This window comes from Filicampus tigris, chromosome 19, assembly GCF_054856515.1.
Source record: "Filicampus tigris isolate MCC_2025a chromosome 19, RoL_Ftig_1.0, whole genome shotgun sequence".
Taxonomy (NCBI): Eukaryota; Metazoa; Chordata; class Actinopteri; order Syngnathiformes; family Syngnathidae; genus Filicampus; species Filicampus tigris.
Window position 1 is genome coordinate 9,616,758 of NC_141235.1, and position 23,952 is coordinate 9,640,709.

The 23,952-nt window shown below is 44.3% G+C and overlaps 1 pseudogene across 1 annotated transcript; it reads right to left on the reverse strand.

Annotated features, from left to right (window-relative positions):
• Nucleotides 1-335: 335 nt before the first annotated feature.
• On the reverse strand, nt 336-22,487 carry LOC147129375 (voltage-gated potassium channel KCNC1-like; annotated as a pseudogene). The gene is made up of 4 exons (XR_015082582.1): nt 21,660-22,487; nt 5,057-6,040; nt 3,698-3,892; nt 336-2,966 (listed from the first exon to the last, which is right to left on the reverse strand). The product of XR_015082582.1 is annotated as a voltage-gated potassium channel KCNC1-like (transcript).
• Between the last annotated feature and the right edge of the window lie 1,465 nt (nt 22,488-23,952).

Below are 23,952 nucleotides of genomic sequence, written 5' to 3' on the forward strand. Positions count from 1 at the left end.
AAATTCCCATGGTTGAGTTCGGGGACGTTGCAGAAAGTCTGAGTGGAAGTTGCTCTAGTGGTAGTAAACTTCCTGTACGGCTGTCATTTTGTGATTCAAACGTATTTAGTGGCCTCCAACACTATATTGTTATTTGTACTTTTGTATAACTATACATACAAAAATCAAAACTAGTAGCGGCCTAATGCCAGGTGTGCCGATACTTTTGTTTCCATACTGTGCGTTCTTGTAAGTGTGCCCGTTTCTTCTAAAACGAATACCTTTTTGGACTAAGTTTTGCAACTGTGCGCAGAAATAAATTGTGAATATGTATTGCAGAGTGGCAGAGTGTTTTTCCTGAGGCTGAGGCCCGTGGGGGGAAGGGGGAGTCACAACATTAAACACATTGTCGAGGGAAAAATAAGGCGGAAGAACCAAAAGTAAGCCACACACGACAACACGAACACGACACTCAGACGGCATTGAGACAGTGTGTGTGTGTGTGTGTGTGTGTGTGTAACGTGTAATAAGAATGAAAGAGCCCACATACACACGCGTGATATGACACAACCTGAAGGGAGAGACAACAACAACAACAACAACAGAGGCACGTCAGACGACAACAAGGTGAACTGCGATTCGCCGTTTCTTCAAGTGTGTGTTTCTTTGTTTTTTTTTCCCCCCACGCAGGACAACTTGGTGGTTTTTAGTGATTGCATTCATGACTGCAAGGGGCGTAGCTATCATTTCAAAAGGGGCGGGGAGACATAAAACAACTTTTAGGGGGCAAACATTCATCATCTTGCATTTAACTGATACTGGCCGAAGAAGTAAATAGCCAAATAGTCAAACTGTGGTTGAATTAAAACAGAATGACAGTAAGGCATAAGTAGCAGACACAAATGGCACGCTACAGGATTTTACTGTACATAAACACACAGCAATATCATACGGAAATAGAATGTAAAGATTTAAAGTGTTTGGGTGTTGTGCTGCTCCTTCTGGTGTGGGCACCTTGGCCACCAGGGGGCAGTATAATACAAAATACATGAAGAAGACAGTCCCAACTAAACTCAGTAAGCTGCAGTAATGAGGATAAAGAATATATCCATGTGTGTATTTGGTGGTGTTCAAATGTTTCAATTATTTAAATATCAATTCAAAGAGATGTGTTGCCCAAATGTAATATTATTATTATTATTAAATATCTGTTGCTTAAAGGGTTATAACTAGTGCTGTCAAAAGATTACATTTTTTTACATTAATTAATCGCAGAATTTACCACAATTAATCACGATTCATCGTATTTTTCAACTACAAATTTTTGTAGTATATTTACTTCAGTAAAATTTCGGAATTAATAAGGAAAAAAATTACAAGTATACTTTGATTCAAAGACTGTTCTAATAGCTTTCTTTGATCCTTGAATACGATTATTTTCCAGCTTTTACTCCAACGTGAGCCTCGAAGGTTTTCTGCTGTGTTCCATTGTCTATTGTATATAGTATTTGCTGTTTTCATTTATTGTTTTCACTTGTTGTGTTATTGCTGTTTTGGTGTTGTAATGCAAAGTGCTTTGTTACAGCTGTAGCGAATATGAAATGCGCTACAAAAATAAAGTTGTATTTTATTGTATAAAACACAACAATTGAACAATACACCAAAGACGTACAGCTGATATGGTATTTGAATTTGGCTTTTCAAAGTGTGCAAATTATTTTGGATTTCTCCAATGAGCCGTCGAGCAACTTTTTAAAGTAAAACGACGTAAAAGTCCGTCTTTACGACAGTGACTCTCCTCGAAGTTTGGCTTCACAGTAAGCAGAGGTCAGCTGCTACAGGAAGTAAATAAAACGGATTTAACTGAGTTCATTTTTTTAGTGCATTATGAAATTTAAATGAATCTCCATAGTTAATGCTTGAACTTTGGCAGCCCTAGTTATAACTGCAGCAACATCGATGCTAGTTTCCTTGGCCTGTCTATGGTGTTTGTCGTTGTATGTTAGTATTAAGCTAGCATACTTTTGTAAGTCAATGTGGCTTGGTTAAAAACATTACGTGTAATTCGCTTTTTTTTTCTGCTTAGTTTTGCATTTATTTCGACTGGGAGTGGCAATAATCAGCCTAAAGTAAGTACTTGTTGTGAAGTTCCCTGCCACCGATAAGCACTCGTAATTTTAATGCTTTGCTTGCAACGCTAAAAAAAAAAAAAAAATCGGATTTCACGAAAAAATTTCACAGAAAAAAAGTGAGCAAATGAAACGAAATGTTTTCCTGTTTTCCTAATGAATCACAGTATTCAGAAAGTGGGATTGAAATGACCCACCCCTCAAATACCGCACCCCCCCCAGCCCCTCTGTTAACTACGCCCATGCATGATTGTATGCATAATTTCGAGCTTTCCACACATGATCCCAAAACTGTGCTTATAAAACAATGTCTGCACTGTATTGGTGCAGTTGACGAGGAGAGCAAACCGTCTACGAGATTGGACTGAGGTTAGGTTTGACATGGTGAACAATTCAAGCCAATCAATTGACGTGAGTGCGCCCTAACCTCAGCTCAAGAGCCTGCACATTTGAGGACACGGGGTGGGGAGGGGGTCGGGGGCGGGGGGGATCTACGTCTCACGAGGGAATTCATGGGCAAAACAGGTGTGTGTGTGTGTGATTGCAGGTGTGTATTTTGTATTCAAGTGGCGCTGTGCTGCTTCTGTAGTTGACATCACTGACACAATGATGCAATACAAGATGGAGAGCCGGATGGGAGTTGAATGGACACCAGAAGCCAAACCTGTAGCTAGGTCTCTTTGACGTTTTCTAATTGATTGATTGACTTGCTTGATTTTGCATCGTTACCTCTGCTCTATGGTTTGATCCAGGAGGAGGTGGAGTTTGCATTGAGGTCCTGCTGTAACAGAGACCCTTCCATCTTATACCAATCCTCCGTCAGAGGGGAGTCTGGGCTGGGTGCCAGGGCTGCTGCCTCTAGTTTGTCGTCAACAAGGGGGGTGTTGAAAAGTTTGGAGGGAGTGCGGGGGGAGTGTTCAGGCGCAGGTTGGCGGCAGCGGTGGTTTGATTGCGATGAGTGGCGGGCGGATGGATGGGTGAAGGTGTTAGGTTGGCACGAGCACAAAGATGATGGCAGAAATTAAAGGGGGCGGGAGGGGTTCGGGGCGGGGGCGGGGTTGGATGTGGCACAAAGGAGAAAAGGGGATGGAATATGGGGGGCATGGATTTATCCCAGGGAAGGGGGGGAGGAAGGGGGATGAGGGGGGGGGGGTTAAAGGAGGGGGAAATGATCAAATAAGGGGGGAGAGAGAGAGAGAAACAGAAGTGACGAGGAGTAAATTAATGCATGGTCAACTGTCTGAGTCCAGAAGACAGAGAAAGACTTTATGAGCATGGATGGATGCCACGGTACGGACAACCAAACGCACGGACACCATGGAGAGATGGAGCAAGTCAAACGAGGAACAAAGCAACACAGCCAAGGAGACGCACAGAAACCGTCGCGCTCGGACACGAGTAATCGAACCAAGCAGCGATGGCACACGGACAACATGGATGTAAACAAACAAGAGCTGAGTGTGCATGTGAGCCTGGGATCGGATCGCCCGCTTTATGTGCGCTCTCCTGTCTAAAGCAGCTCTTCGCGAATGTTCGCTGAATGGACACACAGCGCGTTGGCCTCGGCGCTTTCCGGATGCCAGACGTACCTTTGCGCACATTCCCATCGGTGGCTCGGAATTCCCTGGTGTTAAGCAGGAAGCAGGCCCGGTCCTGCTGGTAGCGTTCCCGGGTGGGGCCCCGCCCGATGGGGCTCCGCTCGTCAGGGCTGAGCACCTGGTCGATGGTGGGGCAGTCTTCGTTGGCCAGCGCGGCCGAGGCTGCGTCGCCGTTCTGCTTGGAATCTGCGCGGCGAACGGCAGGGTGGGTAGAAAATAGAGGCGCTGCGTTTTACAGTGCGACTCAGCATTTTTTTTTTTTTTTTTTACAATTTTAACCAACACAACACAAGCAAACATTATGACAGAAAAACGATGGAAGGTCAGAATGAGGCGTGAATCGGGGACTTAAAACACACACACATTAGAAACACTTTTAGAAAGACTACTGAAACACTCTCACACAACTGAAATGCTCACACACACACACACACTCCTGAAACATTTGCATAATGTCACTGCTGTTGCCATGCAAACCACAGATTTCTACTTTTTTTTAATTTTTTTTAGCTTTTTTGGCTTTTTACAGTCGGTTAAGAAATCCAACATAATTTGTGGTGAAAAAAACTATACAAAAACATATGGCGGGGGGGGGGGGCTAATAGTATCGTCGTGAAAAGGGGAAATTCATCAAATTCGGCCCGATCGCAACATCCTGTCGAAATCGCTCATGAATCAGTCAACAACAATTTTTGATGAAGTAAAGGAAAGCGAGGCAGACAAAATGTCCTAAAAGCGCTGACGTGGGCAATATTTTGGAGCTGGCTGATGACCGACGTGATGCATTAAAGGTCCCATGTAAAAAGCAAACAGAACTAAATTACCTCCCTTCCAGGTTTTATTGGCAAAACCGCAGAGAAAATATGCCAAGTCAGCGCAATTTCAAAAGCATTAAGCTGTTTTAATACATAATTGACTTCACTCTCCCCCTCGACCGTTACATTAGTGTTTGTTTGTTCGCGGCTGGCGGACGGGGGCCTGAAGGCAAAGTGTGCAACTAGCACTTGATAATAAATTAACACGTGAGATCTGATGGGCCTCGTGATCCTCGAGTGACATTGTAACACAGGGGTGGGCGGGCAAATGAGTCAAGTCAGGTTGGAGAAGGAAAAAAAAAAAAGTGATTAACTCATTCACTGCCATTGACGAATTTAATCGTCTTTTCACAATCCAGCCATTCAATCCAAGGAATTTATTGATATTTCTTCACATTTTTTTTTTTTCAAACATTATGGCAAAAGAAGGTCTGAAAATGTCTGGCAGTGAATGAATTAAAGTGATAAAAGGATAAACTGGCAACATTTTCTGAAACGTTAATTCTTAACGAGGAAAAAAAATGAAACAGCTCACCTCTGTTGATCTCTATAATTTCTTCCTGGGCGAGAGGACAGTCACCCCCGAGGCCTCCGGAGCCCATCACTCCACCTAGGACATTTCCCAAGAGCCTTTGCGGTGAGGCGGTAGCCATGGCCAGAGCGTCCGGCTTGCAGTAGTTGGGAGACCCTGGCTGAGGCCGCTCTCGGAATATGTTTGTTCTTCTTTTTGGGCAACTTTGTTTGGCCATGGCCAGCGAGTAGTACATGCCGAAGTTGTTGACGATGACGGGGGACGGGCATGGCGATGGTCAGCACGCCGGCCAAGGCGCACAGAGCCCCCACCAGCATCCCCGACCACGTCTCCGGGTACATATCCCCGTAGCCCAGCGTGGTCATGGTCACCACGGCCCACCAGAAACCGATGGGGATGTTCTTGAAGTTGGTATGGGCGTTGGCCGCCGGGTCGTCCGGGTGGGCGCCGATCCTCTCGGCGTAGTAAATCATGGTGGCGAAGATGAGGACGCCCAGCGCTAAGAAGATGATGAGCAGGAGGAATTCGTTGGTGCTAGCGCGGAGGGTGTGGCCGAGGACACGCAGACCCACAAAGTGGCGGGTCAGCTTGAAGATTCGGAGGATGCGCACGAATCGCACCACGCGGAGGAATCCCAGGACGTCCTTGGCGGCTTTGGAGGAGAGACCCGCTCAAGCCCACCTCCAGATAGAACGGCAGGATGGCCACAAAGTCGATGATGTTGAGGGTGCTCTTGAAGAACTCCACCTTGTCGGGGCAGAAGATGACTCGCAGGAGGACCTCGATGGTGAACCAGATGACGCACACGCCCTCCACGTACGTCAGCCAGCTGTCGGTCACCACCTCGTAGACGATCTCCTCGCGCGTCATGTTGCCCACCGTCACGTTCTCCGTCTTGTTCAGGATGGTGTTGAAGGCCTCATGCGTCTCCATGCAGAAAGTGGAGATGGAGATGAGGATGAAGAATAGGGAGCCAAACGCCACGTACTGGGGAGGAAGGGACCAACAAGAGAAACCGGCAAGACGTTAGTAGCGAGTGAGGATCATTAATGAGACGAAAAACACACCAGTGATTGACACCCCCCCCCCCCCCACATCGATTTGTATTCGATTAATTGTTCTGCCCCGCTCGCTCAAATGATCTCCATCCACGCTTTAAAATCTATTCAAACTCATTTTACGACATCAGCCTTTAAAATAAATCGCTGACAGTTGATTTGATATCCGCAGAACACAAACATACATATCTGATGAAAACTCTCCGGAATTACAACTTACAACCCAGGCTAAACTTTGCTTCTCCCAAACATAAAAACAGTGATAGCAGTATAATGGAGGATAACCCCCCCCAAAAAACAGCTAATAATGAACCACAATTTTTTTTTTCTCATTTTAACAGTTTGAATTACACACCTTGGACCCTCAAAATAGTGCTCCCTCTCTGTTCACTTGACATGTGCATATATTGTACTAAACTCTAAATGTGTCCAGGAGATAAGTCAAATCTCTGGATTTTAATTTAATTAGATCGCAGGTGTTGCCTGAGTTAGGGTCCGGGTGGAGTTTGTGAAATGGGATAAAAAATAAAAAAAGCAGCAAGAGAGAGGTAGAATCACTCCTAATCTTTCCATGTGCTTTAGTATAACGTGCAACTAATTGAGAAGTAAAAACATATTTTGTCCATAAGTAGCGCTTTTAACACGTTCACTGCCATTGACGAATTTATTTGTCTTTTCACAGTGGAGCCATTCAATCCCAGGATTTTATTGATCTTTTTTTCAATTTTTTTTTTGTTGAAATTTTAGGGTAAAAGGGGGCTGAAAATGTTAATTAACTCACTGAATGAGTTAATTAAGTTAATTAAGTTAATTAACTCAGTGAATGAGTTAATTAAGTAAAATGCAAAAGATGCCACTTGGTTTGACTGCCTAACGCCCCCCGCCCCCACCCCAATATATTTTATTAGCACAATTGAGCCCCTTATAAAGGATCTCTTCCCTCCTCGTGCGTTTATTTTCCAAGCATGGAGACTCCTCCCATTACTCACCAAGTCAATATTCTGTGCACTTTCTATATGTGCCCAAGCAATTGTCAATGAATCAATTCCATTGTGTGTGCGGTTTGCGCGCAATCTTTCCCTGGTTGCAGTCCGTTTCCAGTGGGGCCCGCAGAGTGTATTTATAGATGCAGTATACTTTGTGCTTCATCAAATAAATAATAAAACACAGACATGGCCCAAAGAGCAAAAAGAGGAAGGTAATTCATACTTGAGTGGAGCCCGTATATAAGGAGCCTGAGTGCCCTTAGTGTATTGTGCGTGCCGCTGTGTATTTTTGACATTGTGTACTTACGTAATATCAACAGCAAACTTCCTTAAAAGAGCCATAAGCAATTTGAGCGGTGGGTCATTGGAAATCCTATGGGCAGGTTTATTTCAAGAACAGGAGTTAACGCTCAGCCCAAAAAGTGGCGACCCTGCAGCAGAGCCGCTCAATGTCCGGTAAGCCATTTAAAGCGGGCCCGCACATTAGTTTCGAGTGCAACACAGTACGCCACTTTTGTAAGCCAAAGAATTCTGCTTCCTTTTCCCTCTCCATCTCTTTCCTGTACCTCTTTTCTCCTCTGCTATGTCTGACCTACTTTCTCGGATTGCTGCAGTGCTCTCCCCCTCTATCGCCCAAACACACGCAGATTCTCAATCACCCTCCTCCTACCACTACCCCCCATGCCGGTGGTGTCTCGGGGAAGCAGGATAGCACCAGCGGGACCCGCTGCTCATTACGCATCCTCATTGGCTGGGAATTTCACACGTACGAATGAGGGCAAGCAGAAGGAAAAGAAGGAAGAGTTTTACCCTGAAGTGCTATACTGTTATTTTCTTATGATGACGAGTGTGATGTAAGCTGTACCGCCACGTATCATCTTGGCACAAATAGCACACACGTGGGTAACGTTTACGGCCGGGCTCCTACTAAATTTGGTCGCAATTGTTTTGGAGGGCGGGTAAAAGTAATATATCATAGCTGTTGGGGGGGGGGGGGGGGAAGTCAATATATGGTCAATTCCATTTTTTTCGGTAATAAGTCCATTGAAAATTCAACTTCCAGTGAAAAGTCGTAAAACTCCACCCCGCTGCCGTGCAGCATTATGTCACCTCAAGATTGAAAGTCTGGATGTTTTTAATTGACAATAACGAGTGAAAATGGTTAGGTTACATACATTTGGGGTATGCCTGTTTGGTGAAAAAACGGATCGCTGTCATGCTTCAGTGCAGAAGGAACTGGTCAGCCGTGAAAGTAAGCGCGCGCAGCTTTGCTCTCACCTATTAAAACGCTTAGTCGGTTCATATTTATTGTGTCATACCGTTCTAATCAATCGGTGTGATAAATTAGCGATTGAAATTAGCGATTGAACATAACGTTGTGGTGATGTGCAACGGGAATATGATCGTAATATTGGACAACTTGAAAAATGTTTGGTAAGTCAAGCAAGATGGCAGATTTAAAAAAATATATATATATTTTCTTAAAATGTAGCGACTTACATTGAGCTCAGCATTTGCTCCAATGTCAAGCAGTCAGTAGTCAACACTCAGCCATTCATGTCGTAAGCGCTGGCAACAAAAGTGAGTACACCCCTACGTGAAAACGTCAAATGCTGTCAACAAACGTCGCCGGCATAGATAGATTAATACAATTTGTCACAACTAATTAAGAATTTCAGGACCAATTAAGTGAAACTGGATTATTGAACCTCTCACTGTTCACTACAGTGATTTAGAAAAAAAAAACACCTCCAAATAAGTAATCCTGGAATCGTCTTTTAGTGCACCTTTAATCAATTTCAAGTATTTATTGTTGCGCCACATCAGTCAACATGGATCCACATCAAGCCCCGCCTTCCTGCACGGACTGACTGTGTCACCTTTGCCCAGCTTTTTAGTCACTTTTAATTCAGTGTTACAAAGAAACCTGAAGAAAATGACACAAAAAAGTGAAGCAACGGGTGCATGACTGCGTTTGCATCAACTCTTGCTGCAACGCACTCGGACACCACCGCCGCCACAAATGCTATTAATACACAGTCAAATAAAACAAACGCCCAAAATAACACAGCCCTCTGCTAATTACAGAGCATTACTTTTTGTACCAAATGCCTCTGAATTCTCAGGAGAGCGGGCTCAACGCGCGCACAAAAGGAGAAAAAAAACCAAGAAAAAAAAAAAAAAAACCACAGCGGCCAAGCTACAGTAACACGCAAAAGAGAACATCGTGGCACGGCTACAGTAGCATCTTCTATGTAGGCTACGCAGGTGGAGGCACAGGAGGGGGTGGACAGGTGGGAGGGAGACCAGACGACGCTCGCGTGGAAATGCATGAAGGAGAAAGTTGACGGGGACAAAATGTGAGAGCAATGAGGAAATGGAGCCAAAAAAGCCTGATTTAAATGCGCAAACTCAAGGCGTGGGCAAAGTAAAGGATGGCCATGTAAATGGAAACACAAGGCAAATCGTAGCTTCAACTTCTTTTAACAGAGTCTGGACAAATAATACGCATTAGCATTTATGGGAATGTCACAGAAAGGAAGGAAATGAACACTGTAGCCGACGTGTTGTTTGATGTTTTAAGCAAAAGTGAGCAGAAAATTCGATTTGGAAAAATACAATCACTTTCATCGAATTTGAACAAGGTAGCAAAGCATAATGCTGAATACGTGAAATGAAGAATCGGTCATTTCAATTGAATCAACACAGTATTTCCAAAGTTTCGGCATGCATCTCGATGCACGGGATGCGATACGGTTCAAGGACGCAAAAAGTGGAAAGATTCGATTCGGTTTGATACAGTGCACTCACATCGTCCACCCCCAGAGAAAAGGAAATAAAAAATTCAGATTCAAATCGGTTTTGAGTACACAATTATATTGAAAAATCCCAAAGTATTAAAACCCTGATTAAAAAAAAAAAAATGTTATTATTATGATTCAATTATGAAATATATGGTCGCTGCTTCACATCCACCCACATGTGCGCAGGTGTTTGTGGCTGCGGGCTCACGTAGGCGACCGACACAAGTCGTCTCCTGGACAAAACTCAGGACGCCAGCCAGACAAATGACGGTCGAGCACCCCCCCCCCCCCCCCCCCAAACACACACACATGCGCGCACACACACACACACACACACACACACGAGTGCCGCATTGAGGGGACGTCGGCAAAAGAAAGAGTTGGAGGACGACGATAAAAACGAGGAGTTGCAATCTGTCATACTTATTTATCTCCTCTGCCTTCCCCCTCCCCCCCCCCCCCCCTTCTCGCGTGCATCCCTGCATCATGAGTGTGTGCATGTGCTGCTGTGAATATACGATCCGCTGGTGCACCGGCGAAGCTTACAACGCGCTCGATTCCCTACAATAACGCCCGACGCGTGTGACACCTGCAGCCAGAATGACCTTCAAGGCCCGATGGAGTCTCCCTCGCTCGCTCCACTCTCAAATTAGATTCACAGAGATCATCAACATAAATTTAAAAGGTTGCGAGTCGCAGGGAGAAAAAGAGAGAGAGAGAGAGAGAGAGAAGTTGATGGAGCGTTGATTGTGTTTGGACGGCGAAAGTGAACGAGTGGAGCGAAGGGGGACGCAGAAAGACGACAATGGCGCGCTTCTCGCCGGCCGCAATGAGGAGAGAGGGCAACAAAAGGGGGGTTAGCGGCGGAGAGGGTGTACGCGACGCGTCCACGTCGAGATGGTCGCCGCCGATTTGCGCGACGCACCGAGCTCCTCCGTAACGGGACCCTTGTGGCGCTGTGTTTACTGCGGCACCATCCAGAAGAGCTTTATCATTACAGTATTACACACAGCACCCCCCCCCTCCCCTTCCCCATCCCCTGCCTGGCTCCCGGTCGCTATGGCAACCGCTGCGTTAGCCTCTGCTTTCAGGCACCAAGGACAGGGCTGAGCCAAATAGTGTTCCAATGCAGCTGCAATGCATGGGCAGGAGCCAAATTGAGAGCCGTTCCGAACGCGTCAACCGCGAGTGACCTTGACAAAGATGCAAAATGGACTCAAAATGACTTCAATCGCACTTTTTATATTTCTTATCATTAAGTCATTTTTAACTTACTCTCACAAAATCAATAAAAATGTTTTTCTTTTGCTAAAAAATGTGTGTGTGCTTTTTTTAATATACTGTTTTCCTAAAGCGTTCAAATATGACTTTGGCAGCTATACTATAAGGCTTAACATTCCGTGAAGCTAAACTTATTCCTAGCCAGTAATAAAATATCAGTAAGTTATAATACCGTTAGATAAAGATTAAGGAATGAAATGCTTGAAGAAAATGAAATGCTCCCTGAAGAAAAACTGCCTGTGAAGAAGAAATAAGTTTGGCGGACCATCATCATCATCATCATCATCATCATCATCGGCTACTGTGTCCAAGCATAACACATGCAGAAGACTCATGTTGAAATCAACCCAAGACCACGAAATCAAAGAGGACAAGTGAAATATCAAAGGGAAGACGGGTTCCTTGAGGACGTCGCGTGCCGAGTGGACGAGCAGTGAACCTGAGAAAAGCGTGCTGAATTCATATTCCTCCCCCCAATTTTTTAAATTATGAATAACGTCTGTGACTTTTGTCCATTTACGGCTCCCGATTGTAACACTTCTTCATGTAAGGTTCCCAAAATAGAGCCAGGCTACATCAAACTGCTGCATTTGGAACTGTTGAGGACTGATCTCAAAACATCCCATTCAAAGATAAAGAAGAAAAAAAAACCAGATAAAATTTCTGGATTCCCAGTTTTCTTGAAGGGAGCATTCGCTCAAGCTATAACTATGGCATTCGACTCCAATTAGATTGCTTTTAGTTTGTAGGAGTGACATTGCTGACAGATTGTGTTGGCACTGGCATTTCCCCTTTGGCTAATCTCCGCCGTCAGCCGAGATCTCTTTGCCTTACGCATACAGCTTTGTTTGGATTCAAAATCCCACAATGCGGCCGCATAATGTGTCATTAGAAGTACAAATACTTTGCAGAGCAACAGTATTGATATTTGATGCTGGTCTACCATACAACACATGGCGATGTCTCGATATTTTGTGTGGCCCCCCCCGTTATTTTTGTCAATATTTCTATGCTATCCTTAAAGCGGAAATCAAAGTCAAACATATTTTTTTCAAAAATATGTTCCCAGCAGGCCCACGAGTTGAAACACGGCATTCTGATTAATTTTACATTTGTGGAACATAAGTTAAGTAGCAAAATGCACTTGTTTTTAGCCATCTCTGGGAGCGGCCATTTTGTCTTCTGTCGACTGAAAATGACATCACAACTGCTCACAACGACCAATCATGGCTCAGATTCAGAAAACAGGTCAGCCGTGATTGGTCGTTGTGAGCAGTTGTGATGTCATTTTCAGTCGACAGAAGGCAAAAATGGCCGCCCCCCGGAGATGGCTAAAAACGAGTGGATTAACACTTATTCCACAAGCGCAATATTTATCAGAATGCCCGCTTCAACTAGTGGGCTTGCATAGAACATATTCTTGAAAAAAAAATGTTTACGTTGACTTCCGCTTTAAATGTGACAACACCGAAAAAAATGGCATTATACATTTGTATAACAGTGCAAATTGAACGGCTCCTGAAAATGGATGGATTTGACAGCCATGCCGCTGGCAACAAAAGTGAGTACACCCCTATATGAAAACGTCGGAATTGAACATTTTGTGATGCCACCATCATTTTCCAGCACCGCCTCTTGCGCATGCAATGCAGAGCTTCACGGGTTGCCATGGTATTCTCATTTACACACTTCTATAAAATGGTGAACCCACTATAGAGCACTATATTGTGGACACTGATTACAAACATAGCTTAAGATTGCTCAAATTGCTTCAAAAAAGGATTCATTCAAATGATTATAGTTGATAAATTATTATTCATCACTCTCCATATAGAGTGCATCTAAATTCTAAGAGGAAAAAACATTTTAGGCTGAAACACAAACACGCTGCCGCTTGCTACCTACTACATTGAAATCCCAACAAGACAGACTTGAGTTTCAGAGATTCCCTGAATGACTCAACTCTTTGACACGCTACGGCTGAATCGGCGGGCTCTCTCCCCCGCGCACACACACATGGCGGTGTATAACGTCACAGTCTTATCAGCGCTGCAGTATTCACAAGCCCACACGTAACCCCCCCCCCACCCCACCCCCGTTGCATTTGCACTGCAGTCCTGTCAAACATTAGTGAGGACAAACAAATAGTAACAATGAGCTGCATGTGTCCTTTCCGTCTCTCATCTGCTTTGTATTCAGCACATAATACTGCAGCATATTATGTGCACTTGTCCTTGCGACGCAGCCCCCCTCTTTCTCAGCCAATCCCTCCTTTTCTTTTTTAGCTCCAGCTCTCGCTCGCTCGCTCGCTCTGCACCCTTCATCGTGTCCGACACACACCAGGAGAGTTTGGTTATGACATCTCCATAAGCCTTTTTTGGGGTCCTGTCGTTGTCTGTGATCGCCGTGATAGCGCACCGAACACATACATGCCGCTCGATAATGTCAATGACTTTGAATACTCATGAAAGTCACGGTTTGGTGCAATCCTAAATCCACGTACCCCTTTAATTGCCGTCAAGGAAGTATGTTGAAGTGATACATATGGACTGAGAGGGACAGATTTTTGCATGTCTGGGAGGAGCTAAGTTTGGCCTGGGTTGTTAGCGGGAGTTGCGGAGAGTCTTTGTCTCATGTGTGGGATTTTGTCGGTGTAAATTTTCGAGATGAAATCATTTGTATGGCATTTATATTCACGGATAAGTTGTTTGAAATTTGGGCTCATCGTCTGTGGTTCATGGTTTAAAAATGTAAATATAAGAAAAATGTCACTACTCCCGGCATGGCTCAGCCCCGATCCCCTGTGAATAGTTGCCCAAATGTCAGCTGGGATTAGGGGTTAGTGTTGGCAAGGATGTTGCAATACAACACGTATCACGATACTTGGGTCACGGCGCGATATTATCACGATATTGCGATATCGCGATATTGTGATGTTGTACCTAGTTAATATCAAAATTACATATAGAGATTAGAAATTAAATTGTTGTATATGTTAATCAGAAGATATAGATCAGAGGACAAATTGAGTCAAGACTATTTGCTTCAAAACATCCTATTATTTGTGTTTTTGCACATTTTCTCTGAAAAAAAAGTGTTACACACTGCCATCATTAAATCAAAATTAGAAGCTGAAAAATCGATATATTTGGCAGCCGAAAATCGCGTTATATTAGCAAAGCTTTTTTTTTTCCACACCCCTGGGATAGGCCCCAATGGGGACAAACGCCATCGAGAATGAATTGAAATTAAACTAAAGACACAAAAGATAGTTTGACAAAGTAAGGAGCAGAAAGTACAGGTACCTATTCCTAGTAAAAAGCCATACTCAAGAAAAGTACAGATGCCTCAGCAATCTACTTAAGTAGAATGAAGTATTTGTACTTCCAACCACTTCCTGCTAGTCTCCAAACAGTCTTTGGTGCTGACCAAGCATTCATTCATTCAGTCAGTATCCATAGCACTTAATTATTAATTCATTATTCCCAAATGGTGCGAGTTAAGACTGACTTTGCGACTGAAAAGCTCAAGATTGGAGGCAGGTTGAAGTGGTGAGTCATTGGTGTCCGCCGCAGCTTGGACAGGAGGCACAATCAAGAGAAAGCAGATGGCCGCACAGGAACTGACATACTGACGTCCTCCGGCACACAAAGCAGTAACACACCCGATCGGAGGCTTTCTGTTTGAATAACAATCTGCAACCGTTATCATACCCTTTATAAATGTTTTCTTTTCTTTCTTAACAAAACAAATATTTAAACATCAGAAGGGCATTCACGGTTTCTATGTATCTTTCTATATTATTTCTATCTATATATAATTCTATAAATATAATCAAAAGTCACAACATTAGGCACACCTGCACAATGAGATAAACACTGTAAGCAGCATATAAACTAAAACAAAACCCACATTTCTTTCATATCATTTATTGTGGTTGTAGTTTGTGGTGTTGAAATCCTACTTAGAACAATTTCTAGTATTTTGACACAGTAATGTCACATTTCATTATGATGCAGGCAGTAAAATTGATAGTATTTTTGAAATTTTTTTTAAGCTATCTAGCTAGCTAGCTGTTGTGCCAGCTAGCTCTAAATCTAGCTCGCTAGCTGTCAGAGGTGCACATTCCATCTGAGTGACAGACTGACGGACGCCCGTTTTGCTGCCGAATGCCAATTGATGAACGACGGGACACCTTTAAAAATGGCTGACGAATGACGGAATGTAATCGTCACTTCCCGCGTCTTGGGCCATTTTTTGGAGGGACCAACTAACCAACGGACGGACTTACTGAGAGACTTCATGTTACATTTCAGTTCATCCCGGAAAATGACGGACTGACGAATGACGGACGGGTACCATGGCCACTGACGGATGACCAACAAAATTTTGTAAAATGCCCACCTCTGCTAGCTATAGCTCTTGCTAGCGTGCTAGCTAGCTATCTAGTTAGGTGGCTAAAAAAATCTATCTATCTATCCCCCTGCAACTATATAGCTCTGATAGTATCTATAAGGAAGCGTTGTTATCTTGGTAACGGCATTGTTTGAATGAGAATGATGACAGCCCAGTTTATTATCACTCAGGAGGTGTACCTAATGAAATGTCAAATTGACTTGAACTCCCCCTCCCCGCCAAAAAAAGCTTGATTTGTTGAGTAATTCAAAGAAAAGGAAAAAAAGGGCAGAGAGTTGGTTAAAAGACTCAGTTGGTCAACGGGCGGCCATGTATGAGTGCATGAGGGCGCTCCTCGCGGGTTACACGGGGAGGCGTGTCCAATGCGCTGATTTATCCGCACGCCGTAAACGCGAGCCCTCAGCAGGATGTTTTATGGGATGCTCCACTTACATAGTACGGGCCAATGTGTAAAGGTGAGAGTACTGAGAAGGATTGATGTCCATCTCGGGTGTTTGAAAGGGTCAAAAGTGATATGCATTTTGTAATGGAAGTGGATAAATGTGTTTGGACCACTTCAAGTCGTTTCGTTACACTATGGGCTGTATATTGCTCCTGAAGAACTCATTGAAGCCACCATGGAACCAAATTCAAGTTTGGTTGAGAAGCTGTCAATGTCATAAGAATTAAAAAGTTGTCTCTTCTCAAGAAAAAAAAACGTCCATTGTTTAGTCGCTGGTCTCCATATATAATTTTTGAAATGATATAATTTATTGCTAATTATTTCGCGGATCCCAGTTTATGGATGACTGATTTAGAGAACTCCCGCCTTTGCAATCCATTGTAGCTTCTCCAGGTCCTAAGAACTTGGTCCTAATTGACTGGAAGCAGAAGGCTGAGTCAGCACTTAACCAGCAAGGCTAAATTGATCCCGGTGCAGAGGAGGAGGAAAGTACATAAAGAAGACATGAGCAGAATTTTGTGTGTTGGGGAGACGTGTAGTTTCTATCTGAAAACTACTGCAATATTTGGGATATTTTTCTGCTACATGACTGGAAGAAAAACACAATAATTTACTCCATGCAAGTAGTATCAACATTTTTAAATTGTCATTGACAAACTTTTTACACAAAGCACCACCTGAAAAAACATGGAGCTTCCCATGGACCAACGTTGTGACCAACATTCAAATACAGCAGCATAGTAGGCCCACGCGTTCATCAAAAACGGAGGTTTTTATTGCTAAATGCTGTATTTAATGTTATTGGAAAGCCACTGTGACCTGATGTAGTTTGACAACTGAACCGTACTTCCTTCACGTTAAAATGTATTGCACATAAGTTTCATAATAATAAGAAATCTATGACAGCTTTCGTATATGAAATTTTCGTACGTTTTTTACTCAAATATTCATAATCATTGTCCTTTTTTTTTTTTCTTCAGCTAGAAAATTAACTGATGTTTTTCCGCATGAAAAAAAGAGAAAAAGCGCAAATTACAGAGTGCCCTGTTTTCACTGGACGGCGACTTTGTTTTGATTCAGAGTCTGAGCTCGTCTTACACGCTTAAAACAAACGAATGGTTTTGCCAGCCGAGACAGAAATGTAGGCTGCCTTTCTTCCTTCCCTTTTGCTATGTTCACAAGTGGGCCGCAGGGAGCGGAGCACGTGCGGGAGTGGGAGGCAGGCTTCTCAGCCGGGGCTTTTCCAGCAGGTACAACTGGGAAGCGCCAATACAAGCAAAGTAACCAGTGTTTAATTCCACAACGCTTGAGCGCACGTCATTGCCAGGGACACTTGAGAGAGCGAGCGAGCGAGCGATGTTTGCACTCTAAGAAGAGGAATCCTGCTTTTTAGGTTCATGAGGGCTGTTTGCCTGCAGTGCAACGGGGACACGCACAGATCCACAAAGCAATAAAGATCACATAATGTTTATCCCGTTCACAGAGAGTCAACATACTGTATATAAACTACAACCTGAGTGGTGATTTTTTTTTAAAATGGTAAAAAAAAAATAAGCTCAGGCATAAAAGTAGATTTGATTTGTTAGCTATATAGACAGTGAACTTCGGTTTTAATAGTTTTAACCCTCCTTCAACTTGTTGAAACTGTTGTAAATGCAAATGAAGTTGGTTGAAATATGTGCCTTTAGGGGGCGGGGTCTAGTGGGGTGGGTTGTGACGTCACTGAGTCTTGTGAGTCAATTATGCAAAATTTTGCATATCATACATGGTAATAACCAGCAGATGGCATTATTGAGTCAGTTGGAACTAGTTTTTACTGGAAAAAAAGTTGAAATTACAGCTAGCTATTTCTTAGGGAGCATTTCAACGCAACAGGGACATTAAAGGGGAAGTCAACCCAAATATATTTTTTACAAGAATGTGTTCTATGCATAAATATTGCATTTGTGGAATAAGAGTTAATCCACCCCTTTTTAGCCCTCTCAGGGGGCGGCCATTTTGTCACTTCTGTCCATTGAAAATGACATCACTATTGCCCAGGGCTAAAAACAGGTGGATTTTGCTGCATAACTCATATTCCACAAATGCAATATTAATCAGAATGCCTTGTTTCCACTAGTGAGCCTGCATAGAACATATTCTTGAAAAAAAGATGTTTGGGTTCATTTCTGCTTTAAAACAAGTTCAGAAGTTCTACAAAAAAAAACAAAAAAACGACAGACTGGCAAAACCAGCAAAACAATCCTCATAACTAGATTGACCCGTCATGCTTATGATGTATGTATGTTCAATTCCATGTTTCCGCATGGATAATATTCATATTGTAAATACTGTATTTTTTGTCGAAGTACCTTTTGAAAATGGTTTGAATTGCATGCCCGTCCCTCATCGGCATGAAAATGCTTCAAAGTATTTGCCAGACACAGCTGGACGTATTTAAAGTCTCTCCCCCTCAAGCTGTGTTTACAAAATCCTCTCCAAGGTGATCTTGCCTTTCCTCTTGTCTAGCTGTTCACCTGCCAATGCATCTTTTTTTGTGGGGGGGGTGGTTCTGTCCACCGCATTGGTTTTCTATCAGGGGACAGCATGTCCGGGCAGATCCGGTTGGGGTCAAATTTGTGTTTATGGCAGCAAAGTGCGCTCCAACATTACACAGCACAACACAAATATGATCGCTATGACCTTCTGGGTGTGCGAAGAGGGGATCCAATGTTGCTCCCCGAAAGTTAGCATGGATTAATTGCAGCTATGTGGGTTTTTTTTTTTTTTTTTGGAAGGTCAGCGGCTCAAATACAGAGCGCACTGCGGCCGCTCGATTATTATTTTGGTGATGAAGATGGTGCTTCACTTGGCGCCACTGCGATCAGAATAGCTAAAGGTAGCGAGACGAACCGCTACGCTCGCGCACCGTTTGTCTATTTGTGTACTCTCTGATTTGCGCAGACGTATGAAGAGCGTCGCCTTTTTGTCTGTAAATTGTCCGACTGGAAGACGAGATGGCAAAAATATGATTAGCGATTTAGCCAACTTCAAGCTTTCAATGCAGAGTAGTAGTCAACTTGTCGACTAATGGCTAGCCTGCTAGCTAATATCAGATCTACAGAGCGCTATTTCAGAGGCAAAAGAGCAGGAGTGTGCTATTAATCCAAGCAAAAGCAAAGCCAATAAGTTGATCTTGTTTACGTCTCAATTTCCAGCACGTCTTTTTTAAAAAAAAAAATGTTAATCAATTTATCTGTTGAAATATAAATTACGGGTGGCCATTTATTACAACTACCATCGGAGGCTAAAATCATCACTTTGTTTCATCAATCGCTCCGCCTCGGTAAAATGACATCGAAGGGTTTGTTTACGAGTGGTGTCAAAGGAGGAGCTTATTGCCACCCGGAAGTAATATGAGACCTAATGATGGGAAGAAAAATCACGTTTTAGCATGTATGGCCATTCTGAAATGGAGGACAAAGAAGTAACTGCAGCGAATAAGGAACCATATCACTGTATAAAAAAAAAAAAAAAAAAATTTACATTAAGTTGGAACAACTTCAAATTTGGAGTTCACCCAACGTTTTTTTTGTTGTTGTCTTTTGAACAGTGATATTTGGTAACTTCAATTAGGTCAAAAGGAAGATTTCCCGAAGCCCGTTGATGAGATTATTGAGCAAATCAAGCAGCTGGGCGAACCACTTCTGTATTGTTCTGCACCCTAAATCGTGCGTTACATTACATTTGTCCTTTCTTTCAGGAACTGCACCAAGTGGTTGAACGTATGTCAACGAGGCTCAATAATGGCATCCAATGCAAAAAGGCACTGAATGAAAGACAAACACGCACGTGTTTTTATTCTGGCAGTCTTTCAAAATGAAAGCAGCTGCTTCTTAAGAGGTCATGCAGATGTGAGTGTCTTTAAAACACACTTGAAAAAAAAACAAAAAAAACAACAAGAGACCCCATAATCCATGAAATATCAATGGATAGGCAGGCAAGCAGGAGAGCCGAGCTCGGCGAGGAGATTGGATGGTGTGAGCCTTCAAATGTAATCGAAGATGCAAAGACAAGCCCCCCCCCCAACCCCCAATCACGTTTGTCACATCCTCCCTTGCTTCCTAACCCCCCCCACTCCATTTTCCCACCGTCTCTCTCCGCTCTCTCACCCCTTCTCCATTTCGCTCTCTGCCCCCCCCCCACACACACACACCCCCACCAGCAGCAGCACTAGCACCCTCTGCACCTCTTCTCTTGTTCTCCAATGCTCCCCCCCTCCTCTCTCCGGTGTCTACTGCAGCAGAAAAGCCAGCATAGATACCAGCATGTGTGTGTGTGCTGCTAGGGGACGCTGACAAAACATGAAGCGAAGGCGGAGGGGGTGGGGGGTGGGCGGTTCAAATGAAGACATTGATTTGTTTAATTCGTCGCCCTTAAATTATTAGGCCGATGTCTCTCCTCCTGTCTCCTTTTATTTCCCTTTGTCGGCTTCTCATCTGTCCCTTCATATCGCCGACATCGCCTCACCTCATTTGCGTCTCTCCGGACTAAAAAGGTTCTGTCGGGTGGGAAAAGAGTGAACCATGAAAAAAAAAGGGGGGGGGGGGGGGAATTGGGCCATATCGCCGATTTGACGCCGGGACAAAACCCAATAACGCTCATCGCCGATGATACCTGCACTGCACACTGCATACCAAAAAAAACAAACCACGCACACACAACTTCAATATGAATAGCCAATAAGCGCCTTGCAGCTACACGTGATATTTAACTTAAACATGTTGCAGCGATAGTGCATTTCAGTCGACTTGTCAGGTAAAAAAAAACAACAACAAAAAACACTTCTTATATAAACATAAATTGGAATTCTCGAAATGTCCCAGTCTCCGTCTTATTTTATGCTTTGAGCTCTTCCTAATCTGGCTGCAACATTTGAGCGCGAAGGATGACAGTTGAGACGATTCAGCCACATGTATGATTAGCATGACCTGCATCATAGCATCACAACTTCCCTCTTCAAGTGATCCAAGTCTGCCGCCATCCAAGTCGACGTAATCGGCGTTGATGCACACAAAACTCGGATTCGGCCGTCCTGGGTTGAGATGCTCAAATTCACACTGCAGCTATCAAAGATGCAGCAAAGCATCTAGCCTCTACTGCACCACATTTTTTTTCCTCCCCCGAGATTAAAAAGGGCACATTGAATATTTACAAACACAACACAAGGGACAAGTTGCGCGTAAAAGTCACAGAGCCGGCGCGTCATCGTCATGTAGCGTCCGAATGGGACGGAGGGGGCTGTCAAAAAACAAGCGGAGCAGCACCAAGGGCAAACGTGAGAAAAGACGAGAGCCTCTTCTGCTGCAATAACTCTGCCAAACCTCCGCGCGCGAAAAAAAAAAAAAAAAAGGACACGTGTCGCGATGATACGCAATGAAATCAATGAAAATGAATGCGGCGTGAAGACTTTTGATGTGTGGCAAGCATATAGCTGCCTCTTCCTATCTCCATTAATTATTCAGTACCAGAAAAGTCTATATCCTGCAATGCCACGCACGCTATACACTGAGATACAGTGAAGCAGCCTTCGCGTATGCGCATAACTTTTGGAAAAAAAGTTACAAGGGCTCAACTCACCCGGGCGTATTTGGACGAGTAGGGGTCCTCGAAGAGCGCCCATATCTTGGGTTGCCAGGTTTTCCACCAGCCGGCCCTCCTGGCGTCCTCCTGCATGCACAGTCTTTTCAGGTCCCCGTCGGCGCCCCCCAGGGCCGGGTCGTCGTCGGGCGCGTCCGGCTCGGGCGTCTCGAAGCTGTCCAGCGCCTCCTCGGCGTCCCGATGCTGGCGGTAGTTCATCCAGCAGCACGCCTCCACGTCCGTCTCGTCGATGCCCCAGAAGGCCAGCTCCTCCTCGAAGAGGGGGCCGCACACGTCGTTGGGACAGTGCAGCTTGCCCGTGCGGTAGTAGTTGAGGATGAAGGAGAAGACGGACGGGTGGCGGTCGAAGAAGAACTCGTCCAATTTGGGGTCGTAGTCGAAGTTGCTGAAGGCGTCCGGCTCGGTGAGCCACGACAGCCGCGTGCCGGGCAAGGTCTTCAGGGTGCTCCGGTACGTCTCATGGCGCACCCCGCCGCAGTTTATCACGATTTTCTCGCTTTCCGACGGACAAGTCATGTCTGCGCTGTAACATGCTTTGTTGGACGACTTGTTCCCACCCTTGCGCCCTTTGAAAGAGGATACACACACCGAACTGAGCATAGAGAACCGGAGGGGTGGGGGGGAGGAGGAGGAGGGAGGAGGAGGGAGAAGATGAGAGCAATCGGAGGGAGGCGGGAGGAGGAGTCTGCGGGGAGAGAGAGTGAGAGAGAGAGAGAGAGAGAGAGAGAGGGGAGGGAGAGAAAAGGGAAGCGGTTTAGCGGAATGTGGACTCTCCACCATGTAAAGTAGCACGTTAGCATGGAAAAGGTCACCAAAATAACCTTGTGATGCGCACTGGGTGACAAAAGAGCTGGATAACACTGTTTAAAAATAATAATAATAATAATTAAAAAAAGAAAACGCCAACAACAACACGATCTTTTTGTATTTCTGGAGGCTAAGACGGCACAACATCGCCAGCAAGTTTTTATGAAATGCGGGAAAGCCAATTTTAACGACAGCAAAACTTTGGGGAAAACATCAATGACATGGGAAAAAAAACGTTTCCAAAACTCGACGAATGAGCACTTTTCATAATACTCCAATATGCTTTAAATATAGTTGATATAAAAAGTCGACACACCCCTGTTCAAATAGCAGGTTTTTGCACTATAAAAAACATGAGACCTGTACAACTCAATTGAAAAGAAATTTAAAAAATGATAGAAAAAACTGAGAAAGTGGGGTTGCACAAGTGTGCACACCCTCTCAGAATTGGCTAGGTAGATGTGCTCAGAATTAACCAATCAAACTCATGTGAAAAGGGAGTTCGGACACACCTGCCACAATTTACAGTGATTAAGTCCAAATCAATTTCAGCTGTTCTCATAGGCTCTTTTTGCTTTTAGCATCTTGAAGTTTTTGTGCTAACACTGAATGCTTTTTGGAACTGTTCATAATTCCCTCCACCTTGACTAAGGCCCAAGTTCCACCTTCAGGCTTCTTCGAGAATGAAATTTAAAAAATGTCAGGAAAAGCCTACTGGAACATCTGAACTTGAATTGATGTTAATCAGAGCACACTTTCGTGGCAGGTGTGTGCTGACTAACATTTTACATCCTTTTGAATGTAATTGGTTAATCATGAACTTAGCCACACCCCCAGTCAAAAGAGGGTGGTGCACGCTTGCGCTACCACATCATCTTTAATTGCTTGATGACTACATTTCAAGTCACCGATTTTCATGAGTTGGGCGGCTAAAAAAATGCGACAAATATCACGTAACTCTTGATAATGTTCAGTAAATGTTCGGTGGGCCAGATTCAAAAACAGAGCGGACCACTTGTGGCCCCTGGGCCCTCCTTTGCTCACCGCTTCTCCATACATCCTCGCGAGTTGTTAATGATGAAGTCACTTAATTGCCCGGCACTGTTATGTCTCCCCCTTTCCCCCTCACTCATCCCGCAATCTCTAAATTGATCCGACTGACGCTCAAGTCGGTGCTCATTCAAAATCCTCGCCCTAATTAGGCCACTGTGAGATGCGCAACCCCCACCCCGCACGGACACACTGGTGCGAGTGAGCGGGAGAAAAAGGGTAGAAAACTGGCGAGGAGGCTGCTGGGGAGGGGGTGTGCATCCCCCCCCCCCCACCCCCCACTTTTGCTCCTGATCCCGAACGCATCTGTGACGTAAGGTGCTGCGGCACCATGTATGTGTACGTGAGTGTGCGCTAATGGCCTCCCAGGAGTGTGGCGTGCCCGTGCTTATGTTACACACTTTAGATTCATGCT